Here is a 6,767-nt window from a genome sequence, read left to right as displayed (position 1 = left end):
CACTTGCCTTGGGCCTAACATTAGTTAAGCTCTTTTCATGTAGGTTTATATTCAAAAAAAGGTAACGCGGTAACTTGTGTACGTTTTTTTTTAGTTTAATTAGGATTACCATTTGTTGTAAATAATACTATCGCTATATAAACTTACAATGCTGTTATACGACCTAACGTTAAAGCTTTTTAAAAACTTTGATGAACTTTTAATATGTTGTACATAATTTTTACTACAGTGTATTTACATCCGCTGAAATAAAGTGTATGCGTATTTAGTTAGTAAGGTGCGCGCACATTTTCAAGACAGACAAAATTTGGGTGTTGTTATAATAGATTTGTCACGACGGGTGAGAATGTTTCCGGACTCGACTACTTACCTGCATATCAAATTTCTAACTTTAGATAAACATGATAAATCTAAATATATTTCGATAATTTTTACTCTAAAATAATTTAGAATTTATTTTTTTATTCAGTAGTATCGTGCAATTCTTATAAAGTATGAAGAAATTGAACTTGTTTCTGAGTGCTCGGAAGAGTTTCGCCTGTAAACAACGAAATTGTTCTCTTTTTTTTTTTTTCGAATTTTCTGCTCATTCAAAGCAAAGTTTTATATTTCCTAAGCAACTGTTAACCCTTGAGAAAATAAACCCATATTTCCTTTTTCGCATGTCTTTATTGAAATTTGCTGTGGATATGTTTATGCGCCAATATTCTCAGCCATCGAGATAAATATGTTAACACCAACCCACATATTTTAAGAAAATTACATTGAGTTGTAAGATACTCAACTTCTATCTGTTAGAGAGTGTATTTATAAGTCTAAATAGCAGTTTTACAGAAAAGAGCAACTTTTAGACGAAATTAATCAAACGTTTTTAATTAAAACCCAAATAGGTGAATTTAAAAGGTTAGAAACGAGTTTTTTATTGGTATAAATATATTTTGAGGCTACTGATATTATTATTATTTACAGAAAGTAAATTCATTTTATCTGTTGAGAAAAACAAAATGTTTAGTCATACTGAATTGACCAATCAATGATTATATGGTTGAAACTTAACATTGAAAGTGTATTGTGGTTTCTAAGTAGCTAATTATTAATGTCAGTGAACCGTGGTGAGAGGGAATGTCTGTAAGGGGGTCAGGTTTTCAAGAGTAAGTTAAGACTAAAAATAATGTGTTATATGTGTTTAAATTCAAACACAAATTTACAGTTTTAGTAAAAATTACTAACAATATTTAGTCGAACTACAATGTCAAATTTACATCATAATACGTGCAATTGTTTTGTGAAGTAAAAAGTGTAAGAAATGTTCATTCTTGCTCCTTCCTGCGAATAACCAGCTAGTAAGTTACGTAAATTTTGAAAACTTAAGATAATCAAACAATAAGAATTACAAGGATCGGAAAGCTGCATTAAAACTTTTTTTAAAAATTTATTTTCTATTTTTACTTATTTATTTTAATTAAATACGTAAGTCTTGCTTCTTACCTTTGAATAGGTTGTGAAACGATCTTAATTAAATACTTCTATCTATTATGGAAAGGTTGTGGACTTTTACCAATCCATCATGGCGTGCGGCTCGTAATCTGAGGGTCGCGGGTTCGCATCCCCGTCGCGCCAAGCATGCTCGCCCTTTCAGCCGTGGGGGCGTTATAATGTACGATCAATCCCACTATTCGTTAGTAAAAGAGTAGCCCAAGAGTTGGCGGTGGGTGGTGATGACTAGCTGCCTTCCCTCTAGTCTTACACTGCTAAATTAGGGACGGCTAGCACAGATAGCTCTCGAGTAGCTTTGTGCGAAATTCAAAAAACAAACAAACATACATCCTCCTAAGAGCCACAACGGTAAGGCTGCAGATTTATTATATTAGAAACAAGGTGTCCATACTCGCGGTGAATATAGCACAGATAGCCCATTGTGCTTGACCTCAAACAAATAAACTCTACCCAAGTCGTCACGTGTTGGTTTTTTGCCTTTAAAGTTTTGAGGAATTATAATGTCTTTGTTTATTTTGCATATCTAAATCTAACACATCTTCTGATTTCATAATTTTTTGTGTGTTTTAAACCATGTAGTTTCTTAGATAAGGGGCGATTCATAGATGATTTATTGTTATTGTTTCAACTGAATTATTCTGTACTTTTGTTTTATTCTTGCAGAAGACTTATACTGCAAATGCCTACATCTCGAGCATGCGCACTGGTGGGCTCTTGACAAAGCTTAGAGGTAGTTTGTCAAACCACTTAAAAATGTGGACGTTTATTTTTGTTTTTATTTTAGATTCACTACGTATGTGTACTTACTTATTACAATTAGGGACCGAAAACGTGTTCCGGCACTGGTGGGCTTAGCGCAGAGAGCCCTCGAGTAGCTTTGCGCGAAATTAAAAAAAACAGACAAAGTGGTGGGCTTTTGAGAAGGCTTGGAGGCAGTTTGTCATGTTTAACAAACCACGTAGAAATGTAGACAGTTATTATTAGTTTATGTTTGTCTTTATTTTAGATTCACTAAGTAAATGTACTTACTTGTTATTATTAGGGACCGAAAAAGTGTTCCGGCAGAAAATAGTTTGATATATTGTCTTATGCATCGTTTTTAATCGTAGTTCGAAACCTTCAACATAATTTGTAAATAGAATCTTCTCTACATTTTGATGAAAGCAAAACTAAGTATTGGTATTGCTGCCGGAGAGCACTAGCTGGCGCCATGGTAGCAAAATTAGATCTGAGTCCAAACTATTCAAAAACTAAAAATACGTATGTAAAAAAGAATATTCATTTTACGTTTGTAATTAGATGTCTTTTACAACCCAACACTTAACTAGAGGTCGCTTTATTAGCTTTTCTTGTGGGCAGTATAGGAGGTTTGGAAGATACTGTAAAAATTAATGTTGTTAGTGTTATATTGCGGTTAGAAAGTTAGTAACTTAGAAAGGTATGGGATTTTAAAAACTGCTTTGATGTTAGTGATTTTATTATTGTACACGATTCTGTTTTGCCTCGCTGATTAATTTGGAGGGCGTCGAGTTGCGGTATTTCTTTCGCTGTCATACGTGTCTTGAGTTTGATTTTAATGTAAGTATTCTCAAGTACTTAATGCTGAACATATTTGTTTTGTTTAAGGTTTTTACCTTTATAATGACGTCATACGTCTGACAAATGTTCGCGGGCTTCCGGAACTATAAAATGTAGCACTACGTTAAGTACTGATTTTGAAACTATATTGTCTGTAAATTTTCTTTTCAGTAGTGAAATTTGTTAACTCTATAGTCTGTAATTTTGATCGTAACTGAAATAACGCCTAAAAGCAATGAACCATACCGAATGTATTGAACGTGTACATTTATACTTCTAAATAAAACAAGCGTTCTGGTAAGTTCCAATTAAAAACAAACTGTAAAACTGGCCAGAACTATCTTTAATTATAATTAGTCGAGAAATATCTCGATCATACGGCTTTGCTTAAATTTCAAATGGATGTTTAAATTATTATGTGCGCTGTGAAAACAAAACAAATCGACCTGTGTTTTACTGTTTGAGAAATTTAATGTTTAATTATAAAGAACTAAAATATCTTTTATTAAGAAAATCTGTGATAATTTATCTTGGTTTGATTTGTACAGAATATCTCACGTTTTAATTCGTACTAGCTAATAACACAGTGGTGTTTTAAAAAATCAGATTTAGTACCAGTTTGTTGTTGTTCTTGGAGATTAGATACAGTGAATATTCTTTGTAAACAGTAGTCATTTGTAATATGTAAAAACAATGTAAAAATTTAAAAGAAAATGTTGTATAGTTAGAAAAGACATGCGTCTCAGTTAGTGTTAGAAAATGTAAGCAGTTGAAAATAAAGGCTTATTTCAAGTCTTGAAAACTAAACTGTTTTTATTCAATGTAAAAATAAGAACAAAGGTGTTTTTCAAAACTATCGTAAAACTCAACTCCACATTGAGCGACTCACGAAAACAGGATTTATATACTTAGAAGTTTATTTTGTACGTTGTACGACCAACCTCTCACTTCACTTAACACAACGTAACTTGTGTGTAGATATCTTTGTACAAACATTTATGCTAAAATAATACGTTTCAATGTGTTTCTCATCTCATTCGCATAATTTACAAACTCCCAGGGCCCAGCATTGCCAGGTCGTTAAGGCACTCGACTCGAAATGCGAGGGTCGCCGGTTCGTATCTTCGTCACACCAAACACGCTCGCCCTTTCAGCCGTGGTTCGTTATAAAGTGACAGTAAATCCCACTATTCGTTGGTAAAAAGAGTAGCTCAAGTCTACGTAAATGACTAAATTTAATGAACTCGCGATAAATATAGTTTAACTAACCGCACGTTCCAATATATAAATTTTGACAACACGAATCGCAAAACTCTAATATTTACAATAGTGTTTAAATTTTAAAACATAATCTTTCATTAATTTATTCAGCCACAGTTCAGTGTGAACTAACATTCTTAATACAAGTTGCTTCATAGTTACAGAGTGAAATCAATTGAGCGAGACAAGTGTGGGAAGTAATAAATGAAACAGGACCCATAAATTAAAATTCTCGAAGGTTTCATTTGAAAGGTCAAGCATGTTCGAAGTTGGGTTTCGATTCCGTTATCCACAGATGAGTGCTCTGGTCACTATTTGCTAAACTTCAGATTCGATCATCTTGGTGGACAAAGCGTAGACAGTTCATTGTGTAGCTTTACAATGAAACAAACGAAACAAAACTTAAATGAAGGACCACACCATGCAGGATGTTAATAATAGGGGGGGATTTGGGAGACTACAGCCCCACCTTTAGTCGTAAGATTTTAAAATTTGTACGGAAAAATGTATACTGATTTGAACTACAATTTAGTTAGTTAGTTATCACCATTAGATTCCATCTAGGAACATAGGGCCACAATCGCTTGCGGATTCTTCAACAAGTATTTAATTGAGTAGATTGTTAGCCCACTGCACCGAGCCGTCCCTAATTTAGCAGTGTAAGACTAGAGGGAAGGCAGCTAGTCATTACCACCCACCGCCAACTCTTGAGCTACTCTTTTACCAACGAATAGTGGGATTGACCGAAAAATTATAACGCCCCTACGGCTGGGAGGGCGAGCATGTTTGGCGCGACGCGGGCGCGAACCCGCGACCCTCGGATTACGAGTCGCACGCCTTACGCGCTTGGCCATGCCAGGCCTTTAAACCAATAAGAAGTACACTATTTTTTTTTTTTTTTTTGGTATTCACCATTCAGAATTTCTTAATTGTTTTTTAATGGTTAAACTATTAAATTTATTTGAAGCAGTTTCTCATATTTGAACTGCTGATTACAGGAGAGTCAACCAGCAATTAGTGCCCACCGCTATCTATTGGGGTGTGTTTTACTAACGAATAGTGGTATTGACAACAACATTGTAACATCTATATGGGTGAAAGGTAAAATATTTTTGATTCGGGGATTTCTGTGCAATATTCCAAAGATTGTGAGCCAAGAGAATGTACAGAGAATATAAATATATTATATATGTAAAACATATTCATCTGACAGTAAACAAGGTTTGGCATGGGCAAATGCTTTGGACGCTCGACGAGTAATCTAAGGGTTGCGGATTCTATTATCCGTTACTCCAAACATGCTCGTCCTTTCAACCGTAAGAGCTTTATATAGTTACAGTCAATCACACTATTCGTTGGTAAAAGAGAAGCCCATGAGGTGGTGATGACAAGCTGTCTTACCTCTTGTCTTACACTGGTAAATTAGGAACGGCTAGCGCAGAGAGCCCTCTGGTGGTATTGCGTGATATTAAAAAATCAAGAGATACAACATAATACATTGAGAAAGTAATTTTATTGAAAAATATGTTAAATTTTTCTCATATGAATAAACTTGTTTTTTCTTAGCAATAGCTGAACGAAAACGTGATCTATTAGCACACGAACTATTTCATGAAAAATTGTTATTATAGACTACAGTGGAACTTGTGGGTAATAAATTTATGAGAATACTTGTTATTATAGACTACAGTGGAACTTGTAGGTAACAAATTAATGAGAATACTTGTTATTATAGACTACAGTGGAACTTGTGGGTAACAAATTAATTAAAAACTTGTTATTACGGATTAAAGTGGAAGTGTAGAGGACGACATTTCGAAGTCGTCCTCAACATTTGTGTCTACACAACAGGCAGTTGCCGTCCATTCTACAAATTTTCCACAATAAAAACGTGTTATTATGTACAAAAATGGAACTTGTAGGTAAGATATTAATGAAAACACTTGTTATTATGGACTAAAGTGGAACATGTAGGTAACAATTTAATGAAAACACTTGTTATTATGGACTAAAGTGGAACATGTAGGAAACAATTTAATGAAAACACTTGTTATTATGGACTAAAGTGGAACATGTAGGAAACAATTTAATGAAAACATTTTTATTATGGACTAAAGTGGAACTTGTCGGTAACAATTTAATGAAAATATTTGTTATGATGGACTAAGGTCGAAATTGTAAATAAGATATTAATGAAAAGACTTGTTATTATGGACTCAAGGTGAACTTGTAAGTAAGATATTAATGAAAACACTTGTTATTATGGACTAAAGTGGAACTTGTAAGTAAGATACTAATGAAAACACATGTTATTATGGACTAAAGTGGAACTTGTAGGTGAGATATTCATGAAAACACATTGTTATTATGGACTAAAGTGGAATTTGTAGGTAACAATTTAATGAAAACATTTGTTATTAGTGAGTAAAATG

The 6,767-nt window shown here is 33.7% G+C and overlaps 1 protein-coding gene across 1 annotated transcript in view; it reads left to right on the top strand.

Moving 5' to 3' along the window:
- Positions 1 to 2,816: 2,816 nt before the first annotated feature.
- LOC143256472 (collagen alpha-1(XV) chain-like) overlaps positions 2,817 to 6,767 on the top strand; it is a gene marked incomplete at its 5' end in the record, with an annotated part of 52,049 nt that continues 48,098 nt past the window's right edge. The window contains 1 exon segment of the mRNA XM_076513756.1: positions 2,817 to 3,075.

This window comes from Tachypleus tridentatus, chromosome 7, assembly GCF_004210375.1.
Source record: "Tachypleus tridentatus isolate NWPU-2018 chromosome 7, ASM421037v1, whole genome shotgun sequence".
NCBI classification, from domain to species: Eukaryota; Metazoa; Arthropoda; class Merostomata; order Xiphosura; family Limulidae; genus Tachypleus; species Tachypleus tridentatus.
This window is presented reverse-complemented; position numbering and strand designations above follow the sequence as displayed.